The following is a 16677-nucleotide window of genomic DNA, read 5'->3' as shown; positions in this document are numbered from 1 at the left end:
TTACCAATGCAAGGCAAGCAAGTGATGGCAATGGAATGCTGGAGGGGAGGGGACGCGAGCCTAACCTACCTGCAGGGAGCGCTGGATGGGAGGGCAGGGCAGAGGAGAATTGCTGGGGAGGGCAGAATCATGGGACACAGATGGGAGAGCAGGCCAGGGCACAGGACAATCACAGGACATGGAGGGGAGGACAGAATCGCGGGACATCAAGGTGAGGGCAGGGCAGAGGAGAATCGATGGACATGGATGGGATGGGAGGAGAGGAGAGAATCGCGGGACACGGATGGAAGGGCATGGCAGAATCGCGGGACACGGATGGGAGGGCAGGGCAGAATCGCAGGACATGGATGGGAGGGCAGGGCAGGGCACAGGACAATTGCTGGACATAGAGGGGAGGACAGAATCGCGGGACCTCGAGGGGAGGGCAGGGCAGAGGAGAATCGATGGACATGAATGGGAGGAGAGGAGAGAATCGCGAGACACGGATGGGAGGGCAGGGCAGAGGAGAATCGCAGGACACAGAGGGGATGGGAGGGGAGGGAAGAATCGCTGGACATGGAGGGGAGGGCAGGGGAGAAAGGAGAAATCGCTTCGCCTAGAGCCTTAAAAACATAATCACCATTACAAGATAGCCTTTCTAGCGCCTGTTTCATTTTTTTTTTTGAGAAACGGGCTTTTTTTTTAACTAGTAAGAACATAAGAGTGGTCCTACTGGATCAGACCTTTGGTCCATCTACACCACTATCCTGCTTCCAACAGTGGCCAGTCTAGATCACAAGTACCTGGCAGAAACCAAAAGACAAGCAAGATTCCATGCTGTCCACCCTAGGGATATGTAGAGGTTTTCCCCATGTCTATCTTAACAGCATAAGTACATAAGTATTGCCATACTGGGAAAGACCAAAGGTCCATTGAGCCCAGCATCCTGTTCAACAGTGGCCAATCCAGGTCACAAATACCCAGCAAGATCCCAAAAATGTACAAAACATTTTATACTGCTTATCCCAGAAATAGTGGATTTTCCCCAAGTCCATTTAATAATGCTCTATGGACTTTTCCTTTAGGAAGCCGTCCATACCTTTTTAAAACTCCGCTAAGCTAACCACCTTTACCACATTCTCTGGCAACGAATTCCAGAGTTTAATTATACGTTGAGTGAAGAAAACTTTTCTCCGATTCGTTTTAAATTTATTACATTGTAGCTTCATCGCATGCCCCCTAGTCCTAGTATTTTTGGAAAGCGTGAACAGACGCTTCACATCTACCCGTTCAAAACCACTCATTATTTTATAGACCTCTATCATATCTCCCCTCAGCCGCTTTTTTTCCAAGCTGAAGGGCCCTAGCCACTTTAGCCTTTCCTCATAGGGAAGTCGTCCCATCCCCTTTATCATTTTCGTCGCCCTTCTCGGCACCTTTTCTAATTCCACTATATCTTTTTTGAGATGCGGCAACCAAAATTGAACACAGTATTTGAGGTGCGGTCGCACCATGGAGTGATACAAGGGCATTATAACATCCTCATTTTTGTTTTCCATTCCTTTCCTACTAATACCTAACATTCTATTTGCTTTCTTAGCCGCAGCAGTACACTGAGCAGAAGGTTTCAACGTATCATCAATGACGACACCTAGATCCCTTTCTTGGTCAGTGACTCCTAACGTGGAACCTTGCATGACGTAGCTGTAATTCGGGTTCCTCTTTCCCACATGCATCACTTTTTGCACTTGCTCACATTAAATATCATCTGCCATTTAGACACCCAGTCTCCCAAGTCCTCTTGTAATTTTTCACAATCCTCCCGCGATTTAACGACTTTGAATAACTTTGTGTCATCAGCAGTTTATGGACCTTTCCTCCAGGAACTTGTCCAAACCTTTTTGAAACCCAGATATGCTAAATGCTGTTATCACATACTCTGGCAAAGAGTTTCATAGCTTAACAATTCATTGAGTGAAAAAATATTTTCCCCTATTTGTTTTAAATATGTTTATTATGTAGCTTTATGGAGTGTCCCTTAGTCTCTACTTTTTTACTCATTCAAAAAGTACAATCAGTTCATGTTTACCCGTTCTACTCCACTCAGGATTTTGTGGATCCTCTATCATAACCCCTTCAGGGCTGCCGAGAGACTGGGCCGTGCCCGGGACGTCGCCGGGCCCCCCCTCCACCCACTACCGGACTGGGCCCTCTCTTCACCCCTGGGCCCTGTGCACTAACCTTGCGCCTCCCTCACCTTCGCAGCAAGCAGCGGCAGACCTCTCCTTTCTGTGCCCCACCCTCGCGGACGTTACGTCAGGCAAGGGCGGGACACAGAAGGAAGGAGTGGCCTGCCGTTGCTTGCTGCGAAGGTGAGGGAGGTACTTTAAAATCAGTTCCGGGAGTGACGGCGACGGGCCCCCCCCCACCGGAGGCCTGGTCCCGGGGACTTTTGTCCCCCCTGTCCCCCCCTCTCGGCGGCCCTGAACCCCTTCCCCCCTCAGCTCTAATGTGCCATGTGTTAGGGCTTCAGGTAAGGGCCAGAGACTATCACTGGCATCATTTTCTCCTAGGGCCTGGAAAAACCCAAGTTAACTGTGTGCTTCTCTAGGCCAAGAGTGAAAATATGTATTAATGTCCTGGGCTTGGGTATTTTGCACTGGACGGTTCAACACATTAGCACCATCTGTTTAATTTCTGTTTGCTTTGGCTGCCTCTGGTTGGCTGAAAAAGACATTGGAGAAGCATATGTAGAAAGGACTTCAGACCTCTTTTTGTAAAGTTTAGCTAGAGGTTAGGCTGCTATGTGTCTTTGATAAAATGCCAGAATTAGCTTCGCCAGTGATTGTATGCTTTTATCCTCATTATAATGTAAATCCTGACAGGTTAGAGTTCCATATCAGGTAACTGACTTGATAGAAATCAGTTCATTTCGATGGGGAGGGTTAAGATCTATTTTTGTTTGGTGATCAAACAATGGCGTTTTACTGTGACTCCAGAAGCCTATGATCAAGTTACTCATTGCACAGCACTTTCTGAAAAGTGTAACTAACTTCCTGTTTGTGCGATACCTTCTGCAAACAGCAAATAATAGATGTTGGTGTTGATAATTGATAAGGCCAACATGTAAATGAAGTAGTCTAAAATAATTGGGTTTCATTATGACATTGATCATGTAGGATTTGTCATCGTAGTAAAATCCATTCTTCTCAGTCACAACAGGCCCAATTTTATATGGATTACCTCCCTGTTCTGTGCCCATGGGTGGAGGGGGGGGGGGGGGGAATGAATAGAACAGAGAGGGCTGTGTACTGAACTTAGTAACAGGTTCTTCCATGGTCTGGTCAGTACAGAGATGAATTGAGTCAGTTACGAGCATGAAGTGAAATTGGCGAGTTTGATAATACCAGGTGAGACCTTGGTGCTCAAAGCTACCATGAGCGTAAGTGTGCAGTAATGTTGAGTGGGTTATTGTACGTTGAATGCTCAAGAGGGCTCAAGCGTGAGTATTAACAAACGCGGTACAGATGGCCAGTAAGTATTCCTTTGCATTGCACAGATGGAAGTGTTGTGATACATAGAAGAAAATGATGGCCTATAACACTGAAAGGTTTTGGCCAGGTCAGGGGCAATGTTGAAGGTTTTGAGGAGAGGATTTCATGTCAGTTTTTCAGACTGAATTGCTGATTTTATCATCTTTCACAAATGGAAGGAAGCTCCTGCACGTTTTAAAGACAGGCAGGAAGTGACAAATCTGCGCGTCTGAGCAAAACCAAAAGTAAAAGCGCACATCCACACCTATTCTTTTGTGCCTTTGTATCACTCCAAGGTGCGACCGCACCTTGAATATTGTGTTCAATTCTGGTCACCGCATCTCAAAACAGATATAGTGGAATTGGAAAAGGTGCAGAGAATGGCGACGAAAATGATAAAGGGGATAGGATGACTTCCCTATGAGAAAAGGCTAAAGCATCTAGGGTTCTTCAGCTTGGAGAAAAGACAGTTGAGGGGAGATATGGTAGAGGTCTATAAGGTAATGGGTAGACGTGAATCTCTTGTTTTTCCAAAAATACTAGGACACATGGGTGGGAGAACTCATAAATTAGCCCTTTTCGCGGACGACGTCCTGTTATTTGTCACAAACCCCCTGACCACTTTCCCTGGGCTTTTGCGGGAGATGGAGGAATACTCGACTGTGTCGGGATTTAAAGTTAATATGTCCAAATCTGAAGTTTTGAATATAACCCTCCCGACGGAGCTCAGGGAATCATTGAAGACTTCCTATGCATTCAGATGGGCGGGTAAGAGCATTCGCTACCTTGGGGTTAACTTGACAGCAGACCTCTCGGATCTTTTTTCGGTTAATTATAAAGGGTTGGCTGAGGCTCTCATAGATGACTTGGGTAAATGGGGGGATATTGCCCTCTCATGGTTTGGTCGAATAGCAGCAGTAAAGATGAACGTCTTGCCACGCCTACTCTATTTATTTCAGGCTCTACCAATTAACATGCCACGAAGATTCTTATCAATGCTACAGGACCGTATAATGCGCTTTATCTGGGCAGGGAAGCGTCCAAGATTGGCACGCACGGTTCTTTACCAGGATAGGGAGAGGGGAGGGCTGGGTGTACCCAATTTGGCTTGGTATTATAGAGCAGTCCAGGCACGAGCAGCAGTGGAATGGTTTCAGGACTACCCAGATAGGCAGTGGGTACAGCTTGAACAATATACTCTAGGTGATAGGTCACTGGGGGCTCTTATGTGGATTCCGGGCTCATTTAGGTCTCTGGAGACAGGACTATGTCTATCAATATACGTCACCCTTTCAAATTGGGATAGCATGTTCCTACACCGAAGCACAACACTATCTCGTCTGTCCCCCATAGCTTACAACCCCTCGTTTTACCCTGGAACGACAAAAGGAGTATTCACAAGATGGTACACTGGGGGCTTACGAATGTGGGGTCAGCTATTCGATGGTGAGAATCTGTTGTCCTATCCTGCAGCTCTTGAAAAATTCCCGATAGTGGGGTCTGATTGATACTCCTATCTCCAGCTGGCCTCCTTTCTTAAGACAAGGGCAGTTCGGGAGGTTATGGCTAGGGAACAAACTGCACTAGAGCTTATCTGTGAAGGTCCACCCACTACTACTGGGCTGGTCTCCCGCCTCTATCGCATTATTAATAGACAATCCCCGAACTACACACTTCATAGGAAGAGTTGGCAGAGGGAGCTGGGCATGGAAATGGAGGAGGCTACATGGGAGAGGATTGAGCGGGCAGTGATGAGGGTGTCGTCTCATGTGCCCTTTAAGGAAAATGCGGTGAAGTTATTGTACCGTTGGTACTTGACGCCTGAACGTCTCCAGCGTATTTACCCTACACTGTCGGGGCTGTGCTGGAGGGGGTGTGGAGTGCGGGGCACAGCTGGTCACGTCTGGTGGACCTGTAAGAAGGTCAAGGCTTACTGGAGATCGATTCATAGCAGGTTGCAGGGGTGGACGGGCAGCCCAATGCCATGGAGCCCAACCTTCTTTTTATTCTTTGGGGGAGCGGTGAGTCTTACTAGTACTCAGTATAAATTTGTGGGACAGGCTATAACCGCCGCGAGAATAATAATTGCTGCTTATTGGAGGCGGCCGGTGACTCCGCCTATCACTAGATGGGTCCAAAAATTGAGACACACCTGTGAAATGGAAAGGCTTCTAGCGGAGAGGCGTAATCAACTAGACAGATGGCATCAGATCTGGGACCCTTTTCTTCTTCATGTATAACTTGACTAGAGTTCTTTGTTTAGGTTGTGCCGGAAGGATGGGTGGGAAGGGGAGGGAGGGTGGGATGGGTATACATGTGATCAGAGAGATTATGAGGAAGGGATTAGTAACATAAATGAAAACACTGGAAAAGTGAAGTTTTGAAATCATAAATCTGAATACTTTATTTGACATCTCAATACAGCAAGAATTTGTTTTCCTTTTGATATACAAAGAAATTATTACTATGTTCTGTATTGAATAATCGTGTATCTCTGAGAATACTTTGGCTTATTTAAAAGACATGTAACCCGACTTGCATAATGTATTATGTTTCAGATACTTTGTATCATTTATTAATAAAGACTTCTAAAAATTAAAAAAAAAAAATACTAGGACTAGGGGGCACACAATGAAGCTAGAAAGTAGTAAATTTAAAACAAATCGGAGAAAATATTTCTTCACTCAACATATAATTAAATGCTGGAATTTGTTGGCAGAGAATGTGATAAAAGCGTTTAGCTTAGCAGGGTTTAAAAAAAGGTTTGGCTGGCTTCCTAAAGGAAAAGTCCATAGACCATTATTAAAATGGACTTGGGAAAAATTCCCTGCTTATTTCTAGAATAAGCAGCATAAAATTTATTGTACTGTTTTTGGGATCTTGCCAGGTACTTGTGACCTGGATTGGCTACTGTTGGAAACAGGATACTGGGCTTGATGGACCTTCAGTCTCTCCCAATATGGCAATACTTATGTACTTATAAATATGAGCCTTGCAAAAATTCCTTGTGCTCGCAATATTCGTGAGGCTCCTATTTAGGCACTGAAGAATATGTGCCAACATGTGCTGACACTTATGTGTTTCTCAGGTCATGCGTACAAGAACCGTGCTTACCACAAAACCTTTGTGTGCACCTCCCCCTATTAGTCAAGTTTTTTTTTTCATTTAACTAGCACAATTTAACTGCACATAACATTTAAAATATGATTTGCTTCAAGCATCACGGTGCTATATTTTACATTTGCAGTTGCATTGTGGGCCCATCTGCATGTGGCTTTTGGGTGCAAGTGTGTTTAATAATTATTTTTATTGAATTTTTCAAATATAAAACAAACATTTTCAAGACAGAAAAACAAGTACACAAGTATGTTGTACAATTACCAAAGCTGAGTTTTACAAACAGCAGATTATGACTGATTAATAAGAGAAAGAAAAAGATCTAGAGTTAAGTCTGGCTGGCGTACCCAATGAGGAATAAGCAATTTATCTTCATCTGATAGAAAAAATGGAATACAAATGGACTTCCAGATTATATATTTTGGTAAAAATGATGCTTGAAAACCAAATATCTCTTTCAGCTTATCCCAAACATCTGACCAAAAACTAACAAGATTAGGGCATTCTAATAAAAGATGTAAAAGAGTTCCTGTGTATTTTTTGCATGACCAGCAGAGGCCAAAGTTTACTTTTTCTTGGAGTCCAGAGAGCTCTATGATACATGAAGAAAAGAGATTGTGTTATAGCAGCTGATAAAGAGGCTGTTGGATCAGTTGACCAAACGTGAGACGAATGTGTATCTGATAATGAATCATTGAGTAGGCCTACAGGAAGTAGTAGTGTAGGAATGCATTGATCTATAAAACAACGAGGCCCTATGATTTAACCTACAATGATCTTCAACAAAGCTGTTAAGATCCGAGAGATGATTAATATACACGAGATTCCATTTTTTAGATTTAAGTACGCTATATAGTTGGTACCATTGCAACATTTGAGAATTGGGAATATCAAAATCTGCTTGTAATTGAACAAACGTTTTTAGACTACCATCAGATATCAATTGACTCAAAAACCAGATATTACATGGGTACACGTGATTCTGAGCATTTTCCCCTGAGGTAGGTCACAGAAAAATACAGCATGATACAAAGAAAGTAGTGCAGATTAGTATATAGTTGGGAATGTGCATTTGACAGAATGCTATTTAAGTATTCCAACAAACCTTCTAGAGTGTATTTAATTTCCATTCAAAATAACATAATGCCATCTACTGTGTGCTTTTGTGTACTAGATCAATCTTTGTGCACTCAGCACGCTGCTAGAAAACAATCAAACATTTTTGCCTGTTGTGAGAACTGCTGTTAAAACTAATTATTGCTTTTGCTGGTTTTAATTGTAGTGAAGGAAGAGCAAAATAACATTTTAAAGTATACAGGGTGTTTCTCAAGCTGTAATAGTTTTACTTGTCATTTGTGTTGCATATTCTTTTGGGTCAGAGTACAGTAAAAAAAAAAAAACAACACAGCACTAATGTACAGGATAGTTTAACAGTTTTGTTCAGTTTTTGTTGCTTTTTCATGTGTGTGTGTGTATATATATATATATATATGTGTGTGTGTATAAAACATAGTAGATGAAGGCTGTGGAATGGCCCCTCCAGGCTGCCCACTAAGGGGCAGGATGGCAACTGCTGCTTCATTAGGAGTTAACTAATGGTTCCTTTTACTAAAGTGCACTATCTAATTAGTGTGTGAATTAGCACATGGCTGTTGTAACTGTTGCTGCATTGGCCTGACAGCACTTGTTAACTTCATAATTGGGGGTGTTATGGGTGGACATTTAGCCTAGACTGCATATTACAGTTCTAGCAGTCACTTTTTGCATTGCTGTTCCTGGTGTAGATAGCATAGAATGCCTTCATTGTGCTTTGAGCCGAGAGCCCCATGCTTGCTTTTTGCCGCCTTGTTATTAAGAGATGCTTTGTGTTTGCCTAGGATTGTAAAAGTAGGTGGGTTATAAATAAATCCCCAAACACACTCTTGAATTCCTTCAGTTTGTTTCCTCCACTGCTTCTGGGAATGTATTCCAGGCATCCATCACTCTTTCCGTGAAGAAATATTTCCTGACCTTGCTTGTGAGTCTACCTCCTTGCATCCTCATTTCATGTCCTAGTTCAACAGCTTCTCTTCCTTTTCTTTACTTCTTGTGTTTGAATGCCTTTGAGTATTTTTGAATGTACATATTTTGGTTTTCAAATCTCACAATGAATATGGATGAGACAGATTTGCATACACTGTCCACATTGTATGCATATCTGTCTCATACATAATCTCTGGACTAGATTCTAGAAATGACACCTAAAAAAACTGGCGCTGAAAAAAATGCGCTTAGCACTATTCTGTAAACCTCGCCTAAAGTTAGGCTCTGTTTATAGAATACATGTAGCACCTGTCCCTATGACTAAAATTTAGGTGCGATCATTTACACCAACTAAAACCTGGTGTAAATACCCATGCCTAATTTAGGGCAGATTGGGCATATTTTATAACAGTACGTGTAATTTTTATGAATGTCTATGCCCCTCCCATGACCACACCCCCTTTTATAATCCGTGCATTAGAATTTACGTGCACCACTTTATAGAATACGCTTAGAAAGTTGGCCACGTAAATTCTAATTAGTGTCCCAATAATTGATTGATAGTGGATGATTATTGGCACTGATTAGCTTGTTAAGCAATTAAGTTGTGTGCACAAATCTGCTATGTGTGCTGATTTGCACGCGTAACTTAGTCACTGGTTATAGAATCTGGGTGGTTGTGAGTATACTGAAAACCTGTTTGGCTGGTTGTGTGAATGGTGTTGTATCTCCTTCATTGCTACATATACCTTTCTACATATACCTTTACTAGCCAACTGCAGTCCTTCTCCAGGTTGTCTTCTGTGTACACTGAAGAGAAGTATTTGTCCAGCATTTCTGCCTTTTTCTTGTCATGCTTGGTACCTTTCAGTCTTACAGTTTCACCTCCTGCCTTTTCCTGCATATCTGAAAGTCTTATCACTTCACTTCTTTAGCAGCTGGTTTGCAATGTTATTTTTGTTTGTTATTTTTGTTACATTTGTACCCCGTGCTTTCCCACTCATGGCAGGCTCAATGCGGCTTACATGGGGTAATGGAGGGTTAAGTGACTTGCCCAGAGTCACAAGGAGCTGCCTGTGCCTGAAATGGGAATTGAATTCAGTTCCTCAGTTCCCCAGGACCAAAGTCCACCACCCTAACCACTAGGCCACTCCTCCACTCCTAGGTAGTATTCTCTGTTTATTGTGCATATATAAAAAGTCTCACATTCACTAGAGCAGTGGCTCCCAAACCTGGTCCTGGAGGCACCCCAGCCAGTCAGGTTTTCAGGATATCCACAGTGAATATTCATTTGAGATTTGCATGCAGTGGAGGCAGTTCATGCAAATATTTGTCATGAATATTCATTGTGGATATCCTGAAAACCTGACTGGCTGGGGTGCCTCCAGGACCAGGTTTGGGAACCACTGCACTAGAGGATGGTTTCCCCGATTCTCATCACCTGTATCCTCATGATCCAACAGGTCCTTTGACTCTATTGTGCCTCCATTGCAAAGGTCTGCGATGCAGACTGAGTATGTGTTGGCATTCAGGGAACTTGGTGACACAGCATGGGATCTGACACACAACCCTTGCAAGCACCTAATCATATTTATATAGAGAGATTTTATGTAAGAAAAGTATTTGGCTAGTAGACACTTCCCTTTTTTTAGTTAATAAGTTATCAAGAGACTGAGGTATGACCAGTCAACTCTTCATATTTGCAGCCAAGGTCACTCATGAAAGAATTTTGCATGTATTATTCTTGTAGTTGCCAAAAGAAATCAGACAGTTACCAGTTAAATGTTTAGATATGTTTGTCTATAGAACAGGCCCATAGATATTTGGGTTTCTGCCAGGTACTTGTGACCTGGATTGGCCACTGTTGGAAGCAGGATACTGGGCTAGATGGACCATCGGTTTGACCCATTATGGCTATTCTTAAGTTCTTATATTAGCCAGATAGATGTAGAGATCTCCAACTATTAACTACTGGGAAAGAGCAATATGGAATGGACTTTTCTTTTTGGGATCTCCTGGGTACTTCTAGGTGACCAAGACAGGATGCTGGGCTCAGTGAATTTTCCAACTGTGTGTCTCTTATTTTGTACCTACGGTAAATATTTTTCATACAGTCTTCATTTTTTTGGTGGTGACTGCAGTAAGTCTAGGTGATTTTTGGGCAACAGGATTGCAATTTTGACCTTTCTGATTATGGTTTAAACTGACCCTGAGGTCCTATGTGAATCACTTTGGTATCTGAAACCTTTGTAAAATCCCAGTAAACAGGTTGTACTAATCTAGAGTGACTGAAATCTTAGCAGGTGTGACCCCCCCACCCCTCCAAACCACACTTTTTATATGTGGTTTGGCAAAATTCCACTATTGTAGCTTTTATAAAATCGGTACCTAAAGAGACAAATTCTTTCTTATGGACCCCACTTAAGGGCTCATTTTGTGTTGTTTTTGAACTTTTGATATATAGTTCCTGATTTTTTTTTTTATATGATTGTTTTTCTGGGCAAGCTCCAATGTTCAGTTTTTCTGGTTGAAGATGGTTCATTATTTAGAATGCCTTTTGGAGTTGGTAATCCCACTCTCAGCTGTGGATCTTTTGTTAGACAAATATGAAGTGTTTTTGTTGCAGAGTGGAGAGGTGGGGGTGGCTGTCTGCGTTCTTCCTGGGTAAAAAGACCATTTTAAAGGTTTGGACTGTTTCTGATTTCCCTTCTTTCTAGACTTGGCGTACTCTCTTCCATCATGTTATGTTGATGGAGAAGTAGAAGCTGGCTTGTCTTTTTAAAACAAAAAGCACTTTTTGTCAACTTTGGGATCCTTACATACATTCCCTTTCTCCTAGAGTTTGGACTCTGATATTGAATACTGTGTAAATTTTGAATGAAACTTTTGTGGCTGTTTTTTTTGAGGGGGGTGGTTGGAGTGTTAGGAATTGTATTCATTGTCTTCAAGGGGGGGAGGCTATAAGAAATAAACCCCTTGTTTGGTTTTGCTTTGCTTCTGTATTGTTGCGCCCTTCGCTGGTTGTTGTGCTCAGTTGATTGTTGTTCCCTTTTTTTGTAAAAGCAATAAACAGATTTAAATATGATTCTTTTCATGTGTTTTTTTTTGTATGTATCCTGGCTGTCATATTATGGATGTTTTAAACCTTTAGTTCATCAGAAAGAAATATATATTCACGTAAATGTTATGTTTATGTAATGATGACTAGTTTACTGTTCAGTAGCAGTTATGGCTTTTTGCTGTTTCAGTGTATTTTTTTATTGGATTTTGTTTATGAATGTGTTACATGATGTGTTATTTTATGATTGGTGAGTTACAAATATATTAAAGCATCCTTTTACTAAGGTGCGCTAACGGATTGGAATATAGTAGACTGCATGGCATTTAGCGTGTGCCAAATCCATTAACATGCCTTAGTAAAAGAACCCCTAAATGAAATGGAAACTTATAGGACTCTCTGCTGCAGTTGTCTATATAAGCTCTTATGGTATGAATTTGGATTTAACTTCGTCTTTTTTTAATTTGTAGCTGAAGTGAGTTACATTTAGGATATGACCAACTTTCTAGACTTTTTAATTTTTTGTAATGCTGGAGTTCCCCTGGTTTTCACAAACAAATCACTCGAAACCAAAGGTTAGGATACTGTGAGCTGTGTTGCTGGTAGTAGTTTCCAAATGTAGCTATTTTGGCTTAATTTTGCCATGAAGAAGCTCTTTGGTTTCTGTTGAAGTTAGTAAGGGGCTTTGAAATCATTTAATTTATGTATGAATTGCAAGTGTGAAGAAAACACATTTCACTCCGTTTATTCCTGGTGTGCATTTTTATGAATTATAGGTGCATTTTATTTCAGTGTACTTGGGTAGAATTCAGTAAAAACAATTGTAGTTGTTTTAGATTGTGGATGACAGGAAGATCTGCAGCAGGTTTTGTGGCTTAGATGAGATCTATTTTTCTGTTATATCTTCACCATTTATGATGTATTTTAAGCCACATTGAGCCTGCAAAAAGGTGGGAAAATGTGGGATACAAATGCAATAAATAAATCTATTTTAAGCTGCAGTGTGAACGGTAGAGCTTAAGTGGATATTTTGGGTGTCGATATTTTGTATTGTTTTTATACAAAAGTATAAACACCTTTCCTCCGAAAGGGTTAGCCCTTCCCTGCACTAAAGGGAGATGGGGAGGGACCTGGGACCCCCGAGTTTAGCACCCCAGAGGCTGGAGATGAAAAAATTGCTGTCTTGCAAGCCTCTATACTGGATTCCCCAGGCACAGGAGGGTAATTTTCTTTTTTTTTTTTTAAAGTAGAGAAAGAGAGAGACTAATGGGCTCACCTTCTACCGCCTGCTGGAGACTGAGAAAATACTGGGGCTAGGGTCACCTGGTCAGGGCTCTTATTGGCTCTCTAGAGTCAGAAGTTTCTCAGCCGCCACCTGGTGGAAGGCGTGCACAACCCATCAGTCCAACCCTGGGCTGGCCCGGAGTGACTAAAGGAAAGCAAATTAGCAGGTGCGGTCTAATTTCTCCTTTTGGGTGTTGATATTTTGTATTGTTTTTATACAAACCACCTATTAACAAGAGTAACTTGTAGAACTGTTACTCATTTATGTTGCTTTCCAGTCTCTTGCTAGTGGTTCTTTTTAATTGAAGATTGAGAAAGTTATACAGCTTTAGCAAAATTTTTCTGTTCAAGCTTTTTGGCTAAGAACCAGCTGGTAAAAATACCAGTGTCTCATTTTACGATGGGTCTGATGGAGATCTGTCACCTTTCTGATTGTTAGATCTCTCTGTTCCATTTGTTAGCATTTGCTTATTGCTGTGGCAAAGTATCTTCACATGGGGTTTGTACTTTTCCTGAAGTAGGAGACTTAATCGTGATGGACTAGGTGAATTCTTGTGCAGTCCAGCAGCTTCCTGTACAGAATTCTGCTAGAATCAGTATTCCAGACAACTTTAATTGTACACAGACAACTTCCAGATCTCCATCATCATTTATTATATTTATTTGTTTGGATTTTGCTCACACCTTTTTCGGTAGTAGCTCAAGGTGAGTTACATTCAGGTACACTGGGTATTTCCCTGTCCTTGGTGGGCTCGCAATAAGTTTGTACCTGAGGCAATGGAGGGTTAAGTGTCTTGCCCAAGATCACAAGGAGCAGCAGTGGGATTTTGAACTGGCCACCTCTGGATGCCGAGACTGGTGCTCAAACCACTAGACCACTCCTCTACTCTACAATATTTAGAGCAGCTTCAGATTGCAGTTGTTGTAGAAAGCAACACCCCAGGCCAATGGTGTTCATTCCCAGCCCTTGAGGCTCATCAGTGGGTCAGGTTTGCAGGACATCCCTAATGAATATGCAAGTAATAGTTATTCTGAGGGCAGCATAAGGGAAGACAAGGCCATGGAAGATTCAGTTGGATTAGCATTTGGATTGTGCTGGTCCAGTAGGCTCCTTTGGGAGTGTTTTGCTTTATGTTGTTAAGTTGGAAGCCATTGATTAGTTATTCACTGGTGTCTGCAACTCCTGTGGATTCAGATGTAAGTTTCCATGCTCTGCCTCCAAGGGTTATGGTTTCAGTGATCCCGCCAGTCAGAGCAAGAAGGAATCAGGGGCTTACTTGATATGTCCATGTCATATTATAGTGGAATTAGAAAAGATACAGAGAAAGGTGATACATAATCAAAGGGATGGGATGACTTCCCTATGAGGAAAGACTGAAGTGACTAGGGCTCTTCAGCTTTGAGAAAAGATGGCTGAGGGGAGATATGGTAGAGGTCTATAAAATAATGAGTGGGGTGGAATGGGTAGATGTGAATTGCATGTTTACTCTTTCCAAAAATACTAGGTCTAGTAGGCATGTGATGAAGCTAAAAAGTAGTAAATGTAAAACAAATCAGAGAAAATATTTCTTCACTCAACGTGTAATTAAACTCTAGATTTTGTTGCCAGAGAATATGGTAAACGCAGTCAGCTTAGCAGGGTTTAAAAAAAGGTTTGGCTAGCTTCCTAAAAGAAAAGTCCATAAGCTGTTTTTAAGATGAACTTGGGGGAAATCCACTGCTTATTTCTAGGATACGCAGCATAAAATGTACTGTTTTGGGAACTTGCCAGGTACTTGTGACCTGGATTGGCCACTGTTGGAAACAGGATACTGGGCTTGATGGACCTTATGTCTGTCCCAGTATAGCAACACTTATGTCTTATATTCTTATAAAACGTTTTTGAAAAGCAGGCAAATAAATTATCCTAACCTCACTCTCAAATCCAGTGGTTGCAGTTGTCATGAATTTGAGATCATCCCCATTTTCTTTCAGATTTTCGCTTGGATTTCAGAGGGAGAGAAGTTTGTGTTGGGAAGGTGTAGGCTTCAGAGGAAAAGGAGAGAAAATGACCAGATTTAGATATGGTGAAAGGTAAGAGCACACCCAGGGCTTAGGTACAGATAGGTTAGGCATAAGTCAGGCTCTGTGGTGAAGAGCAAACTGACTTCATAAAGAGAAGCTTAATAGAAAATAATACTGCCAGTTATACTGCTTTGTACCTCAGGGTCTTTGTTCCACTGTTTTGTGCCTCTTAGAATCTTTGTGCTGCTGTTAATGCCCTTCGTTCCTCTTTTGGTGTCGTGGATCTTTTTACCACACTTGATGTCATTTATTTCATTTATATTCTACTAAAATCTAGGTGGCTCACATGTCATGTGTAATACTAACTGCCTTATTGTTGAAAGTGATGGGCGCCCAGATTTCAACCCAAATTGGGAGATGGGTGTCTTTTTCCCGTGGGCGCCCAAATCGGTATAATCGAAAGCCGATTTTGGGCGTCTTCAACTGCAATCTGTTGCGGAAATGGCCAAAGTTGACGGGGGCGTGTCAGAGGCATGGTGAAGGCGGGACTGGGGCGTGTTTATCGGCAGAGGAGAGATGGGCGTTCTCAGCTGATAATCGAAAAAAGAAAGGTGTTTTTAGCGCAAATTTGGGTCACTTTTTTTGGACCCTTTTTTTTTTTAACAAGTCCCAAAAAAGTGCCCTAAATGACCAGATGGCCACTGGAGGGAATTGGGGATGACCACCCCTGACTCCCCCAGTGGTCACTAACCCCCTCCCACCAAAAAAAACAACAACTTTAAAACCTTTTTTTTTTCCAAGCCTGTATGCCAGCCTCAAATGTCATACCCAGCTCCATCACAGCAGTATGCAGGTCCCTGGAGCAGTTATTAGTGGGTGCAGTGGACTTCAGCCAGGTGGACCCAGGCCCATCCCCCCCTCTACCTGTTACACTTGTGGTGGTAAATGGGAGCCCTCCAACCTCCCCCCCCCCAAACCCACTGTACTCACATCTAGGTGCTCTCCTTCAGCCATAAATGCTATGGTAATGGTGTAGAGTTGTGGGCAGTGGGATTTGGGGGGCTCAGCACCCAAGGGAAGGGAGCTATGGACTTCAGAGGTAGTTAACTTTAGTTTTTTAATTGTTACAAGTGCCCCCTAGTGTGCCCGGTTGGTGTCCTGGCATGTGAGGGGGACCAGTGCACTACGAATCCTGGCCCCTTCCACGACCCAATGCCTTGGGTTTGGTCATTTTTGAGCTGGGCGCCTTCGGTTTCCATTATCGCTGAAAAACGAAACCGCCCAGCTCAAATCCGCACAAATCCGATGCATTTGGATGGCACAAACTGTAGTATCGGGAAAAAAGATGGACACCCATTTTTTTCCAAAATATGGTTTGCCCTGCCCCTTCACGTACCCGTTCTTGGAGATAGACGCCCATGGAGATGGGCGTTCGCTTTCGATTATGCCCTCTAAGTATCCCAATGATATATATCACTATACAAAATACTCCAGTAGATCTCTTGATCCATATCGCTCACCTCTATGTATCTACCAAACTCTCATTTAACACATTTTTATGGAAAGGAGTATGGAACTCCTATTAGGAGGTTCACCTCTGATGTTTCATACTCCTTTCTGTAAAAATGTGTTAAATGAGAGTTTGGCAGATATGTAGTGGTAAGTGGTATGTATAGTAAA

General features: G+C 42.3%; 1 protein-coding gene across 4 annotated transcripts in view; it reads left to right on the top strand.

The window, feature by feature from the left end:
- ADCY7 (adenylate cyclase 7) overlaps nucleotides 1-16677 on the top strand; it is a 257435-nt gene that overhangs the window by 6920 nt on the left and 233838 nt on the right. For 2 of the 4 annotated variants that reach the window (XM_030204353.1, XM_030204351.1), the window contains exon 2: nucleotides 14968-15066. The exons of the other annotated variants lie outside the window; for them this stretch is intronic. The gene's annotated coding sequence lies outside the window, so the exon portion shown is untranslated. The remainder of the gene's footprint in view (nucleotides 1-14967; nucleotides 15067-16677) is intronic. 4 annotated transcript variants of the gene reach the window in all.

Source organism: Microcaecilia unicolor, chromosome 5 (assembly GCF_901765095.1).
Source record: "Microcaecilia unicolor chromosome 5, aMicUni1.1, whole genome shotgun sequence".
Classification (NCBI taxonomy): Eukaryota; Metazoa; Chordata; class Amphibia; order Gymnophiona; family Siphonopidae; genus Microcaecilia; species Microcaecilia unicolor.
Note: the sequence above shows the minus strand (reverse complement) of the source record. Positions and strands in the feature narration are given on the sequence as shown.